This window comes from Nipponia nippon, unplaced genomic scaffold, assembly GCF_047370975.1.
Source record: "Nipponia nippon isolate SJK-2023a ecotype South Korea unplaced genomic scaffold, ASM4737097v1 scaffold_12, whole genome shotgun sequence".
In the NCBI taxonomy this organism is placed as follows: Eukaryota; Metazoa; Chordata; class Aves; order Pelecaniformes; family Threskiornithidae; genus Nipponia; species Nipponia nippon.
The window spans coordinates 22748469-22764582 of record NW_028262313.1 but is presented as its reverse complement, the minus strand read 5'-3'; the positions used below and the strand labels follow the sequence as shown (position 1 = coordinate 22764582).

Below are 16114 nucleotides of genomic sequence, written 5' to 3'. Positions count from 1 at the left end.
CGTCGGCCTGCAGGCTCTTTGCGCTGGGGGTTTCGGAGCGTTTTAGCCAGCCGAGTGATGCGGCAGATGTTCGCAGCCACCTGGGTGATGCCGGCACGTCCCGGACGTCAGCAGATCTCTGTGCGAGCGGCGAATGCGTCGGAGGCATCAGCTCTTTCGGTATTTCTCCAGAGGAACTTGCCTAGATAAGATACCTTTTGTCTCCGGGAAAGATTTTCGCTGATATAAAGGTGATTATTAATTAACAACAACACAAATTTTAATGGCTTGGTAGATTTGGAGGCTGAAGGTTTGTTCTGTCAGCGCTTAATAAGAGCAATTTGATGCTTAGGCTGTAAATCAGTCTGATTCCCTTTGCACAGGACAATGGGATAAGGCACAACGTAGGGGTTCGGGCTTTGGACATCTGTCTGGGACCATCCAAATCTGGAAAAAGCCCGATCACTCTTTGGGTTTAAGGTGAACTGCCACTTAGCATTGACTGAGCCGCCATTGCCTTCTCCTCCTGGACCCTGAACGCCCACGGCTCCAGTCAGACACCAGCCTCCAAGATGCTGAGCCCTTCATTAAATGTCATAAATGTCATATCGATCCAGTGCACTGGACTGCTTCTTCCTTTATTGCTGGGGTTTCAAGCAATTTTCCCAAATATCTGAATAGTTTGTAGTCTGAATGAAAAAGCTCCTCAGCTTTGGCAACTGCTTTCACACTGGCTATTTAAGAAGAAATTGGAAAGACAGCATTTTGTGACAAAGCAAACATCTTTTTAACGTGTTGCTCTTTTTTTCCTCTCCTGGGACCTCCTAAAATCGGTAGTTTCTCTTTGAATCTTGTGCGAAAAGGGTGGTAATCTCAACTTCAGTTCAGACTTGCTCAAGTTTATTTAGAGTAGGCTGGACTGCGTGACCCTGGGGGGGATGACTAGTGGCGATGCCAGCTGCCAGATGCACTTTCTGCAGAAAAGCATGACCGTGGTGATGCCTGAGATCAGGGACGGAGCCCCGGGCGCAGCACTGCCTGCTCTGACCTAGCTGGACTCGAGCCAGCCCTGACCTGGAAAGTGCGCAGCTGCGGTCCCTGCGGTTTGCCAAGGGAGGACTCATCGACCCAGGCACGTCCCTCCCGTGACGTGGATGAAAGGAAGCACATGAGGAAAGCAGGGGAGCAGAAAGGAGGAATGGGGCATAGAAAGCTTTTGGTGTGGGTTAATGAAGGGAGTGCACTGGTAAGGTGTACCTGGATCTAGCAGGCGTGGGGGGCACTCCCGTTGCAAAGGGATGGGAAAGTCGCAGGGAAATGGAAGGTTTGGAGAAGTTGCTCAAGTGTGAGAGGAGACGAAGAGTCTTTTCCATGCAACAATTTCCATGCCTTGGTGCCTGACAGCCTGTAGTCACTCTGAGACAAGTGGCTTTTGCTTCATGCCCGCGCAGGAGCTGCTCAGCCAGGGCCGTCCCGTCCGTTTCCGAGTGGCGGTGAGCCCCGAGTCAGCGCCCGGGCTGGCCGACTCGGTGTGCTGGGGTGGCAGAAAACCGCACCGAGAAACGATGGTATCAGTGGCCAGAGTCAGATGGGTATGCCTCCCTCCTTCTTCGTCAAGCTCGCAAATGTGATGCCTTATTTGGAAAAGTAATTTCTCCTGCTTGTCAAGGATGGGCAATCTCTTTTCCGCCCTGCTCTCGCTGTAACAGGTCCTGCCAGGGCCCCCACCCAGCAGGGCTTGTTTCTCCAGGGGACCATCCCTTATTGTCACCTAGACCCTACAGGACGTGTGTCCCTTTGTTCCCAGACGCAGCACAGAGACTTGCACAGTTCCAGCGCTGGCCCTGTCTTCCACTTGTTTTTTTAGGGACTGATGTTAATACACGTGGCCCTTACTGGCATCTGCAAGAAGCTGCTCCATCCCAGCCACAGGAGACCAATGAAGCTCCCCGTTCCCCTGATTTGTGTGGGAGAAGAATGGAGATGGGGAACCTTCTGTGGAGAAAACCTCAGCCCTTGTCACTCTCTCAGGTCGTGAAGCTGTTGATCGTGTCCTGCTGCAAATACAACCCTTTTAACTAGCTGCTGTGGAAAAGAGGACTGAGAGAAGATGCAAAGCTGGGTGAGATGGTTGGACATCTTCAGCACTCTCTCTAGTTAGCATTTTTTGGAATAAAGCACTTGCTCTCCTGAGACGAATGAAATCCATTACTACCAGAAATGACTGCAAGGACAGCATTCAGCAATCCCATCATTGGTAGCCTACATATCTGGAGAATTATGCCATTCTTTCACAGGCGTAAATATCTCTTCACAAAAGGAGGCAGTAATGGGGATGGCTGACTAATCTGGGAAATGACAGAAGACGTCGGGCAGGGAACAGCATTGTTTCTGTTTCATCGAAGAAGACAGGGTTCCTGTGGTTTCCACTCAAAATGCAACCCAAAAGGTGAGAGTTTGTTCTGCCTTTTCTGAGAAGTGGAGCAGAGCGTGTGGCCCTCGCCGCAGAGGTTCGGGTACGGGCATGGGCACGGGGCTGCCCACGCTGCCTCAGCCTTCCTGGGGTGCTTCAGCCAAAGTGCTTCATGGCGGTCCTGCAGCTGGGTGCGCTTCCACTCCCCCCTAGACTGATCCACACCTGGGTTCGGAGGGCTCTTTGGGACAGGGAGCAGTAATTTCAGGGTCTTCTGCCAGGGAAATTTCTGCAAGTAGGGCTTTTAGGGACCTTTTAACCTGCTCCGATCCTTTCACCTTGTGCAAAATGAGAGGATGGGCTTGTCAGGCCAAAACTCGAGACAAGGACCCAGAGACATCCTTTTGCTGTGGTTTGGCTGGCGAAGGACCTCAGCAAGCCATGAGACCTGGCCCACGTGCAATCAGCTGGTCATACTCCATACAAGAACACTACCTATGTGTTTGTGAAAGATAAGGTTTGAATTTTTACCTTTCTGTAGGCATTATGGGTTTGGCTTTGCCAGATGCTGAACACCACTGGCTCTTGCTGCGTTCGATGGCAGGCGAGGATTTCTGCTGTCTTGCAGGTTAGCGCCCTAAGTCCCTCGCGTGGTTAACCACCTTAGAAAAGAGAAAAGTTAAAGACATCACGAAGGCGTTTGAACTGCTGATTTGAAAAGCTGGACTGCCTTGGGTTTTTTTGATGGTTCCAACATGTCAACCTGTAATAAATAGAATAGGCACGCTGTCAGGAGATGCTGTCCTGATAGAGCCCATTGCTGCTTCCTCTTCCTGTTTTGTACATGTAACAAATGAGCGCCCCAGTAGATGGGCGAGATACAGCGCTCTTTAAGCCGCGTCTCCATTATTTCACAAGTCACGCTGCAGACGTACCAGTCGAAACGAGAAACGTTCAGTGTCACTTCGTGGATGACGTTTTCAGGCGAAAGCAGCAGAATGTTGTCCCGTTCCTGGAGGCTTCATTTATCAGGAGCTGGGAAATTCTATTAATTCTCCTGGTTTTGTTAAAACTGATGTGAAATCTGTGTTACATGCAAATCTGTCCAAAGTATTCCATCATTCTAATATTTTTTTCCGGAGTGGGACAGACCTAAGGTGCATCATTGGTCCTTAGACTGGAACTGGGTGGCAGGGTCTATGCAGGTCAGCAGTGACTGTAGCCTTCGTCATCTGCGTTACAGGGAGGGGGCCCCGGTAACCTTAACCAGCATTTGCTTTCAAACTGACAAAAGGTTGTGCTTCGGTTTTCTAGTTTTGTTTCAGATACTGACGCTAGCTTTATTGCTTCTTACCATTGTTTTTGGTAAAAAAATATTCTGACATCCAAATTTTTAAAAAGAAAAACAGTCTATGAGAGTTTTTTTATGGGAGCTTTTTTGTAACATTTTTTTCCCACCCACAATAGTAAAGTAGCATTTTAATTATCTGATGTTCATTTTTGGGTAGCGGAGTTTTCTGATTACATACACACTAAGAGGGTTATTTTTCTCTGGAAGATGAGAAAACAAACATCCAAACTTATCCCTGGAAAATTCAACAGTACACAAGAAAACATTTCTCATGGGGAAATTTTGCTTTAATCTTCTTTTGGGAAAGTAATCTAAAAAGCCAGAAATGGTAATGCAAGTTGGCTTTCTCTTTTTGGAAAGGGAATGGAATAAACATCACGAAAATATGTGAATTTTTTGCATAAAAATTCTTTCGGGGCTCCTATCACTTGGAAATTTTTTAAAATCCAAACTGAAAGGCAGACGCATGTGCATTACTGAACCTTAACATTGATAATAGAGACACTTTACAATTAACTAAACCCCGATTTATCTCGTGCAGCATTTGATATACATTGCTGTGAGGTATTTGAGGATGGCCAGATAGTTATCTATGACACAATATAAGTCAAGTAAATTACCACAGAACAGCAGAGATCATGTTAATCTACTCGCATTTGAATGAGACTGCAGGCCCTGCCAACTGGCTTCCAGCAGAGGCTTTGCTTAGAAAATATCCCTCAGGATCCAGACCCCTGCCTTGCAGCAGAACAGTTCCACGCTAGCTGTACGAATATGCCCACGCAGGAATCAGACCCCGATTTTCCTTACCGCTAGATTGCCTTGGGCGAGGGCTGCCTCAGGGACTTCAGCACGGCATTCAAAGCCCCGCGGTCCGTGTGCTCCATCTTCAGGAGGCGCCCAGGGTGCCGGCCAGGACCAGGAGCATCCCTCAGGCCGGCAGAGGCGGCCAGCTGCTTCCCAGGGGCCATCCCGGAGCTCCGCAGCAACCGGCCCTTCGTGATTTACACCTCTGGAAAAGCTGGTCATTTAAAATGGCCTGATTTGCCCAAGTTGGTCCTGGTTTTGGTTTTTTGTTTTTGTTTGGGGTTTTGGTTTTTTTTTTTTTAAATTAAGAAGAAATACCAGGTCAGCTAAAACCTGCACAATTAATCTTTGCTGACCAAACATACACCGCCACGGGCTTAACTCTTTAATTACTTCCTTTATCTACCGGCATCTTTCCATTCTATCAAGGTTGCCCCTGTGCTTACCTGTTTGTATACACAGTTTTACCCTGGAAAGACACGGGGAACAGAAGGATGTGACCGGCTGAGCTGGTTCCCAGGAGAAAAATCATTCTCCTCCTACACATTAACTACCAGGACAACCCGTGGTAAAGAGCCTGGTGTGCCTGGGAGCTCGGCACCCACAGGTTATTTTGCCCCGTCGCAGATGCTGGGGCGAGGCCAGTTGTCTCCACCAGCTGTAGGTCACTGCATGACCAGGACGGTCGGCAGCGGGAAGAGGAGCTGGGAGCATCCCGCTTGCCTTAAGCAGGGGCTTGGGAAAAGGACACGGGACCAGAGCCGTTGTGTCCAGCCTTCTGCGTGCATGTGTGTGTGCACGCGCGTGCTGGTCCACAACCTGGCGTCACCGTGAGCTTGAGGGAAGCATGGCCGTGATTCAGAAGGGTCATCAGGCATCTGCTCTTCTGGCTCTCAGAAACTTGGCATGCTCTCCGCCCGAGCTGTATGGGCTTGCCAGGGAGCAGCGAGCAGAGTGCTTTGGGGATAACGGCAGGGCTCTGGGTGACGAGCCAGCGTCCTTTTGCTGCAGCGTTGTATTGCTCTGCGGTGCGCCGGTCTACAGAATGGCTTCTGCCACCGAGATCTGTCCTGTGACTGCGTGCACTGGCCGGTAAGTGGCCTCTACTGTTTCATTTGACACTTGGCTTTTTTAATTTGCAATGGCCGCGATGCTTTATGTGGCAGACTTTTAAATGAAGAGAATAGTTACTGTCCTATATCCATGGCTTCTGCACTCTGATCTCAACTTGTGACAGATCTGGCACAGAAAACATCTTCACTGTTTGGTCCAAAGAGCATCTTTCTTATTATTTCTTCTTAGGATAAGATCCCTTGATTTCTGGACTATACTTAGGTTGTACGAATAATCCGTGTCAGGACAATGCTGTTACTGACCGGTTCGTACAAGGAAAGCCCCATGTCCATGTCGAAGCCGAGATCGCCAGTGGGCGTCCTTGGAGCTCAGTAGTCCAGGGCTTATAACATTCACGAAGGAGTGAATGCAACAGGTAGGCACTGGTATCAGATGAACTCTGCATGAAGGGGGAGAGAAATAAGATCTTTGCGGGATATAATTAAAACAAATAGCAAAACTAACATAGCAAAAGCCTAATCAAGCTCGCAGAGAAAGGAGAAAGCAGGCTGCAAGCCGTGCCGATGGCTAAACACGCACCTCCATGCCTGTGCAGAGGGGTTTGTCAGCCAACAAAAATATTAGGGGAGCTAATGGCCAAACCAAACAGAAAACAACCCAAACAATCAAGGTGGAATCAAAATAAACTGTAGCACTTAATGGCAACATGGCAACAGACAAATAATTTGCCTGGTCTGACAACTAATGTGAGGGTAGGGCATGCAATTGCATTATGAGAATTTAAGTCAACAAAAATTGAGACATCCAGCGTGAGAATGATGAATTCAGATCATCAGATATGCAAAGTAACTTGGTTAAAATCACCAGAGGAAACAGTATTAGAAATTTCCTGTTCTTTCTGCATTCAAGTGCTCAACTTGTTAGTCGATTTAGAAGGAAAAAGGTAAAGAGAAAAACTCCTGACAAATGACGACATGCTTAAGTAGGCTCTTTGTTCAAATCTGAGATTCTGAAAAGGGCACGCTGTATACCAGGAATCTGTGAAAGGATGCTCTTACAGCTGCTGGTGTCCACCTACACCACTTGTGTTTCTGCTTCTAGAACAGATCGTGGAAGATACGACTCGGAAGTTTTATGAAACAGTAGAAGCTTGGGCTTTAATAGTTACATCCTCTTGTTTCCTGAATGCCACTGGTGGAACTGCCTGCCAATAATTCACGTTCTTGGTCAGAGAGGTGAGCTGCGTGGCGCATACCGCCGCGCTCAGCTGCCTGTGCTCTCATCCCGTTGTTATCCACTGCTTCAAAACTTCCCATACCTCTGTCCCGTGCTTTCTGCTGGGATTTAATTAGGTGTGGGCTCAGCCCCCAAATGATGTGCCTGGTCCAGGCCATCCCTAAGCTTCTGATCAGCCCCAAAAGTGCCTTCCCCGAGCTGCGAATCGAGCCCTTCGATTATATAGCCTCTCTGCAGCAGCTCTTATCTGATGTGCTGAGAAGTGGGTGCTGTTTTTTAAAACAAAACAAAACAAAACAAAACAAAACAAAACAAAACAAAACAAAACAAACCAACCCTCACTGGAGAAGGATGTGACTGTTTTTCTGCCATGATTCAACCGCTCTGTGCATCGCCACTGTCTGCAGGATGAAAAGTTGATTTTGGCTTTTACCCAGCGAGCTAACTATCATGTAAGGTGTATATTTGTAGATTTAAGGATCTCTCTAAAATGGGAGGAAAATGGACTGAAGAGGATCGCACTTTTCCTTCCCTTATGCTCCTCCTTGCTCAGCTCCATGTGTAACTGCCAGCCCCTGGTTAAAGGACTTGTTCTCCCCAGGCTTAAAACCAGGGGATGTTACAGTAGGTGTTGTGCAAGCATCTCCCAACGGGCACCTGCAGGAGTTTTCATGAACAGGTATTTGCTCTAGATTAGCTCAAAAGCAGTGGATATTTTGATGTCCGCCCACAATGAAAAACTGCTGCCAGCCCAGCTGTAAGTCCCTCGCGCGATGGCACTCACTGAGGGCTCTGGGGGCAGGAGCGTGTGATACCAGCAGGATCTCAAGCCTTTGTGGTAAATAGGAATTGCAGAAATCGGGACAAAATTGTGGACTGATGTCTTTCACCTCCAGGGCTCACGCAAAGCACAAAGCGGAGGGGACCGCATTAGTCCTGACGGTTACGTATCTGGTCCTGGGACAGACAACTGCAACCTCCAAAGCCGCTCATCAGGAACCTTCTACACGCAGCAAATTCACATCCCACAGACTGCCTACACGGACAGCCAACGTGAGATAACGTTCCACGGACTGCAATGGAAGACCTCTTGCTGTCCCAACGATGGTGTGAGGAGGGTCCTCCTCCAACTGAGGGCCCTGTTTAACACACATGCTCAAATTGTCCTCTACAGACCATGCGCTTAAAATACCATGAATATGCTTCGGAACAGAACCGTTCAGTTGGAAGGGACCTGCAACGATCCTCTAGTCCAGCTGAAGCTACCAGGGCTCTTCCTCAGCTTGGTTAGGAGATTGCCAGTATTTCTGGAGCAAGGAATCTCAGCTCAGCCCCTCTTAGACGCCGGGTGCCAAGCCTCCTTGCCTGTGAAGTGAAATAGCTACAAACCACATGTGCCTTTGCCAGTGTAAACCAAGCATTATTTTTCATTCAGCAATGTTTTCAGTACCTGGATATTTTCACTAATCGCTACAGTCATGCTAATCTAGTCCCATTGTTAAAAATGCTAATCACAGGCTGCTGTAGTTTTACAGCTAATAATTTCTTGTCAAACCAGTGGTGCAACATCTTTCCAAAAACTTTTTTTTTTTTTTCCTCTTTGTTAATTATGTTACGCGATCCTCAATATTTTGAAATGCACTTTAAGGTTTTGCACTTTAATATTCTTTTCCTATGGTGAAAAGAATTAATAATGCATTTAAACCAATTTAAACCAATTACATGTTTTTTCAAGTTGGGGGCAGATAAGAGATGGAGGACAAAGGACAGGCAAGAAACAAGTCTTTGGGATTAGAAAGCAAAAAGTGCATTGGAAGCCGCCTAAATAACATCCAAGGACAGAGGTAAAACTAATGAGCTAGTAAAAATTTTTAATGATAGATTAAAAAAGGTGCTCTGCAGTCAGAGCACGATATATTGCCCTTGGTGTGCTTTACTGTATTCCATGCAATGAAGCACGCCCAGGAAAGAAGTCACCTTTATGACCATGCCTGTCAACGTCAAATTTTGCAGGAAGAAACGCTCCCAATTCTTCCTGACACGGGTGCAGGACTGCAGAGGGCACTGGGATGTCTCTGTACCTGCTCCAAGATGGGGAGCAAACCCCTGGTCGCGCTCGCCCACAGCCCGCCGTGCACCGAAGGCAGCGGAGGATGCAGTTTTTCACCGGGGTGGTTTTAATTCCTGGCACTATGTCAGGTCTTACACAGCTCTGGATTTAGTTTTACTTCAGTTTACAAGGCAAAAAAATTTTGGCAAGTGCAGACTCTAAATATTGAAAACTAATAAAAAAGCCTCTTGGAAAAGTTGCTCTGCTGGTTTCTCAGGAAAAACGTTAACCTTTCAAGTCTGAGCAAAACCACGGGACTTGCTTTTCACCTAATACTACTCCCGCTTCCCAGGGAGCAGAAATGAGGAGCGGCCCTGGGAAAAGGGATTTCTCTCTTAAAATCTGAGTGTGAAAACTTTACCCATCAGCTTCAGCTCAGCACGGACACACATTCTACATATTCGTGTATGTTGATCTGATTCCTGGAAACCAAAATCCACTTGGGACCCCTCTCTATCAGGAAGTTATTCCAATGTTTACTCTCAAATGACCTTTTTCTCTTAATTTAGTACTATTATTTCCAGTTCTAACCTGAAGTATCACTTCCAACAATTATTCTCTCTTCCCGGTGGTAACCTCTGACTGTTGCCTGTTCCCTCTTCCCCTCCCTTGCCTGGGCATTTCTAAATCACATTGCAAATCCCTGGCTGTTAGATTCAGTGAAGTGTATGAAACCTCTTTGGTTTGATTTCAGATGTCTTCATCTATTTAATTGCTTTTAAGACTTTAATTCATCATCCTTCCTCTTTCAGACAGTGCCTCAGGCTCTTTCTACTTTCCTGCTCCTTGCTGGTGTCCCTCCCATCTGCCGATAAGTGTTGCCCAACAAGCTTGCAGCGAGGGACCATTGCCTTCCTGTTTACCAGCGCGCTCTTCTGCACCGGTTCAGATCATGTACTCCATCTCCTGCCTGTGCCAGTCCGATTTACAGCCGGCAACCATCCATTTCGGTACCTGCTGCTCTTGCTTACCAACACGGCCTGTCCTGGTTTCGGCTGGGATTGAGTTAATTTTCTTCCTGGTAGCGGGTATAGTGCTGTGGTTTGGGTTTAGGATGGGAATAACGTTGATAACACCCTGATGGTTTAGTTGTTGCTAAGCAGTGCTCACACCAGTCAAGGAGTTTTCAGGTTCCCCTGCTCTGCCCGTGCACAAGGAGCTGGGAGGGGGCACAGCCAGGACAGTGGCCCCAACTGGCCCAAGGGCTACTCCATACCCTGTGGCGTCATGCCCAGTATGGAAACTGGGGGAGCTGGCCGGGGGGCAGCGATCACTGCTTGGGGACGGGCTGGGCATCAGTCAGCGGGTGGCGAGCAATTGCATCGTGCATCACTTGCTTTGTATATTATTATTATTACTACTACTATTACTACGATTTTACTTTCTTTTATTTCCATTATTAAACTGCTCTTGTCTCAACCCATGAGTTTTATCATTTTCACCCTTCCAATTCTCTCCCCCATCCCACTGGGGCGGGGAGCGAGCGGGCAGCTGTGTGGTGTTTAGTTGCTGGCCGGAGTTAAACCACGACACAGCCGCAGCATCTGATCAGCTCCCAGTCCAAGACATGCTTGTCTGCAAGATCTCCCTGGGTGGAGAGGAAAACCACCAGCAAGAAATGACCAACAAGCTCTGGAGATGCAGCCCGAAAATCATTTAACGTAATTGCTATTTCTCTTCCTCTTTTGCAGCCAGATGAGTTGAGCCAACACGACAACCAAATCAGAACAACTTCAGACTAAAAGAAATGACAAGAAAAGAGCGTAAGATGGGACTAACTGTATGACGAAGCATGAAACAGCAGCTGCAACCGCTGATTGTCCTTGTTCACAGTTCTTATTTATCTTTAGTACCAAAACTTCTGAGCTCCATCTTGGTAAAATAGGGGTGTTTCTTGCCAGAGGCATTAATTTTCGTGCTCTTTCACGATGCCAGGCTAGGTAAAGTATCTTACAATGAACAAGAACTGAATTTCTAACACTTAATAAACTAATTTGTACAGTCATGCTGAGGAACCATGAAATATCCTTCTTTCTGGTTTGGGACAGAGGACAAAAGCCTGGCAGATGAAGTGAAGGAGGGTATGGAAATGGAAGGAAAGGAACACGTGCGAGGTGCTGGGATGGTGTCTGTGGGACACCTGTAGCTGGGCTGAGAAGCCTGCTGAGGGCAGAAGGTTAAGTAGAAATACATTTTTTTTGTTTTCCACTTTCCTTTCCCTGAGATGTGCAAGCTTCTGAAACCATTTGGTGTGAAGCAGGGTTGGAAGGGCTGAAAGGCAGTCTGAGCCTGTCCTCTCATTTCTAACCCCAAAGGCCCACCACTTAAAAAATGAGTGTTGCTAGTCTCAAGCCAGACGATACTGGAAATCTGCCCTTATTGCAAAAACCCACTCAAAAGTCAGAGTCAGTAAAGGTCTATAAAGAGCAAACCATGCTCAGGTTTTTATTATGGAAAATAGTTCCTTATTTTTTATTGACCTATTAATTCTGAGTTTGAATAAATAATGCATTAATTTGTGGGCTTAACATACCAAGATTCTTGCTTTCGTCTCACTCCAGATGTATCAAATACGCTACAACTGGGTTTAGCCGTACAAAAGAGGACCCTCTCGTGGCCTTTCTGTCCTGCTCTACAGACCTGTCCTCTTAATGTGCTGGGAAGAGGGAAGAAACGTGCAGAAAGTTCCTAAATCTACAAAGAAACCAGGGAGGCACATACACTTAGTGGTGTCTGGGGAGAACACATAGCAGAAGCTACACAAGGTCATCTCCCTCGTGATCACTGCTAATTAAAATGTAGAGGTACTAGGTGTGATGGGGAAGGCTGGGAACAACCCGCAGCCCAGGCCGTAGCCCTTGGTCAGCCACTTCTGGGGAAAGCCACGCCATCGGGCTCGGACCGAGGGTACCGGCCATGAACATGCCATGGAGTGATTCATCAGCATTGATCTCAAACTCAATACAGCAGCAATTAAAATCATTGCTTCATAATTATATTGACTCTGAGTTTTGGCAACAGTATTTAAAATCCAAAGACAGCCTGTCTGTTTCCATTCATCTGAAGATCATTCAAAATATGAAAACACTGCTGGAAAAGAAAAATTCTCCTATGGGAGGTGAGAAATAACACAGCCTGTCCAGCAGATATCAGTGGAGCTTTTGCAAAACTGAGATGTGCTCATGTTGCAACTGATGCCTTTTTAGTCTCTTCCAGTAAATTTCCAAGTGCCGAGAAGCAGAGAGCTGAGGAAGTACTGTAGTTACCATCTCGTGCAGACTGGAGTTCATTACCCATTACCAGGCAACAGCTTAAATCCCTCTTTGTGCTGCTTCTGACTCATCATCTTATGAGCTACAGAGATGCAGGTCCCTGGGCAGTCAGTGCCAGAGGTGCCACTGGTGGAGACAGGCCTTTGTACGAGCTCCCCGAAGTCGTTTTTATGAGAGTTTTGTTTCAAATCTGCAACACTCGGAGCACCTGTAGATATAAACCACACCATCACGGTTGTATCTATTTACTCTGTGGCTGTTTGTGCATCAAAACCACATGCGCTTTGCCAGGTCAGGCTCAGCAGTAACTTCTGACCTTGGACTGACACAACAACCTATGGCCGGCGCCTTCTCGGAATTCAGATTCTGTCCAAACTGTCTGCACATATCTGTGATATTTATGGCTGACACTCGCTCCATGAAGATCATCCTACATCATGAAAATTGGCCTTTTTTGGCCATCTGAGTACTTCTCTGCTAAATGAGCTATGCTTCTGTTTAACTTACAGGCTGAGACTGACAAGGAATTGATGTGAAAGGCCTCTTGTTCAGATACTTGTGCTTAACCTGGATGGCTGCTCACTGCCTGGCAGCCTTCGTAGCTGCTCTTCCAGGGCCTTTCCTGATGCGCACCGTAACGTTTCACACTCATGCAAGTCGCGTAGGGTTACTGCGTACCGTGTACTTTGTACCTCCGCTCAGGGCAGCGGACCCAAGCAGAGCAGCCCAGCTACAGACGATGACTTCTGCAGAAAGTGGAGCATTTTGTGCCCACCCAGTGCTAAACCCAACAACCGCTTTCTGCATTGTCTTCCGATTAATCTACCCACATTCAAGTTCTTACATTGCCTTCAAAAATCAGATTTCAGCTTCTCATTCCTGCCTTTAAAGTTCTGTATTAGAACAGAATTAAAAAGCATCAAGCTGATGTTTTCCAGACTCTCAGACTTTCACTGCAGGAAGCATAAGCCCTCAGTTCAGCTGAAGTCTTGGCCTGCTCCGTTATTTATTGTACTTGTATGAACTATTATTTCTATGCTGTGTTTTCCTTCTAATTTTTCCCACAATACTTTTTTCCTAAGGCACAGCAGGACTCCATAGAACAGGATCATCATTATTTAGCCTTTATTTTTGTTTTACAGACAGAGATTTTGGAAAGAGCAGCTGTTCTAGCAAATCCATAGGGCCGTGTCAGTGCAGAAGTCGGCACGAGCACCTGCCGCATCTCCCTGCCAAGGACCAGCTTGGTACTTCTGCATCTCTGCAACTGCACTGACTACTGCCAGTAATAACGGATGGGTCCTAGGTCCTACTTTACACGTCCCAGTGCTCTCTTCAAAGGAGAAGAAAAAGCAAATCCCAGTAAGTCTCCAGAAAGCTGGGAATCCTTTAGCCTCCTCTGTGCAGGTCCTGGTGATAACCACCGGCATTGGCACCAAGACCCGTGCACACCGGGCTGGGTTTGTGGGGAGGCAGGTAACACACCGTCTGCAGCTTCAGCTGGCAGTGAAAGTCATTTTCTTCTGAAAACCACTGGTGTGGCCTTAAAAAAAAAAACCCCAAATTCTGCTCATTCCCCCATTTAACAGATATGTTACTCATTCTACCCCCAGACTCTCTCCAGATCTTTTATCTTATCAGCTTCAACAGACTTGTGATCTGCCAAGTGACAAGCCCTGGAAACCCCAATACCAACTTTCTCTGATCTTAAGATCAGAATTTCTTCGAGCAGCAACCAACATTTTCCTCTCTGTTGCCCTGGATCACAAAAGCTACCGCTGTCCCAGCTCATACGAAGCTCTCTTCCACTCCCACTGGCACCAGTGCCCTCTCAGGTCTACTTGCCTCAAACAATCTGCCCAAAGCTCCGTCTTTGCCATAAAAAACCACATGGTATTTGCAGTGAATTGAGGGTTTTCATGAGAACGATCAGGTCTCTCCTGTTACCTTTCAGGGGGAAAATAGAGGAACCTCAGGAGACAGACTGGCCCTTGCTCATGCCCAACCTTTGCAAACCTAGCGGCGTCTGCTGCTGGTGGGGCTGGCCGAGGGCCCGTAACCACTACATGGACCCATCTGTGACTGCTCTGCCCGGCCAGGCCATGGTACCAGGCTGAAACAGGCCCTCCAGAAAGGATGCGATTTAAGAATACTTCCTTGTCAACCAGAAATAAACATTTTATATTTATCTTCTTGATAGTTCTATGAAATAGGAGGGAACAGTGCGGGGAGCATCAAGCGTAAGACCTTGGGAGCTGGTTGGCAGGACACAGCTTGGGGCTGAAGCTCACCAAAGGACTTTTACAGTACTGAAGCCAGCCCTATTTTAACTGCAATTTTATCCATGTCTGTTACAAACTTCTGAAAACTGAACTAGCGCAATAGCCATGCACAAAAAAGGAGCGGCAGAGATATGACAACTGAAAGAGAGGATAAGAATAAATAAAGTGCCATTTTCATTTAATAAATATTTATGCTGCCTCCAAGCTTTTTCTCAGAGTTACAGCATTGCTATTACAGACAGCGAGAAGCAAAAGAACAGTACCAGCTCACGCAAGAACCCGCAACGCTGCATACGAGCTGCAGCGGGAGTAAGTGAAGCAAGAGGGGATAATGCAAATATGGAAAAGCAAAGGCTTGAGGAAACAGAAGAGAAAGGTGCCAATACTCTCACCTCTAACTCCGTGCTTGCTTCCTGAGCCCACACTTACAGCAAAAGGAATGATTTTCACGGCAGCGGCAAGAGAGCAGGTCTGCAGCCATGCCAGTGCTGTAACAGTAAGCACAAAATAGGCGAGATCAGATGGATCAAGTCATTTCAGGAACAAGGGCCAGGAAAGGGGAATCACTTGTGCTGAACTCCTGCCTGGGTGATCAGAGGGCTGCAGAGATCCTCCTCCATCAGAGCCAGGCACCAAGGAGGCTGCAGAGTGAAGGCGTGCAGGTCCACTGAAGAAAGGACACAGGTAAGGGGGTTTTCCACGGTGAGCACAGCTGAGGGTGTGCTGGAGGCTCTGCGTAGCTTGGGAGTAGCATATTTTGGCCAGGACTAATTGGGACGTGAACAACTCCATCCTTCCCCTTTCCTGAGTCCCAGCCAGTCTGGTCAAACCCACTTTCCCCCTCTTCCAAGTTGACCTGCTCAACCTCAGCCCTGCAATTGCCAGCAATCCCCCCAGCTCTGCAAGGACATCCCCGCCTGCCTTTTCTTGACCAAGGGAACGACATAAACCTGTGATGGCTCACGAGGACCTGCTGTGCTACCTTCGGGGGCTGTGGTCAAGGTGAAAACCCAATGTATTCAGTCTCCCTTTGAGAGGAAAGCGCAGCGAGAACCGGGCACGAGGCAGCCCCTCCATCCCTGGAGGGATGCCAGTTTTTCCCCAGCTGGCTGCAGGCTTTACCCCCTCCGCTTCCCGCTCGGGGACTGCTCACCGGTGGCTGTGTGCTGCCAGGTTCAACCTGCCTGTGCTTAGCTACGCCGTTGACTGTCAAAAATGTTAAATGGGAACACAAAGGAATCCTGGCAATAAGGACAATGGCCAGTTTTTCAGTGTTTAAACAATCTAAACGTTAAATAGGCCTAAATAACTCCCTTAGGAAAACTATATTTCCAAAATGATTTTCTAGGAAAGACAGTGAGGTTGCTCAAAGTGTCTGAAGTTTGACAATGGTGCAATTATGTTGTTCTCTTAATTAAATGTTTTTCTAGGTAAACTGGTTTTCTCCACTTGTGTGGTCCCACTAGGGAACAATTTACTAATGCCTGTCATCTGTTCAAACGAAATACATCTACTAATAAGGGAATTGCATGGAGTAGTGCAGAATTTGTTTCCTCCTTTTATTCTTTTAGGCAACAATAACACTTTAAA

The 16114-nt window shown here is 47.2% G+C and overlaps 2 long non-coding RNA genes across 2 annotated transcripts; one reads left to right on the top strand and one right to left on the bottom strand.

Annotated features, from left to right (window-relative positions):
- Positions 1-2362: 2362 nt before the first annotated feature.
- LOC148056760 (uncharacterized) lies at positions 2363-10737 on the top strand. Its single transcript, XR_015702782.1, has 3 exons — positions 2363-2428; positions 9723-9920; positions 10662-10737. It is a non-coding gene; the product is annotated as an uncharacterized LOC148056760 (long non-coding RNA).
- Positions 10738-11092: 355 nt separating this feature from the next.
- On the bottom strand, positions 11093-15490 carry LOC148056759 (uncharacterized). The gene is made up of 3 exons (XR_015702780.1): positions 15109-15490; positions 14917-15012; positions 11093-12450 (listed from the first exon to the last, which is right to left on the bottom strand). It is a non-coding gene; the product is annotated as an uncharacterized LOC148056759 (long non-coding RNA).
- Positions 15491-16114: the final 624 nt, after the last annotated feature.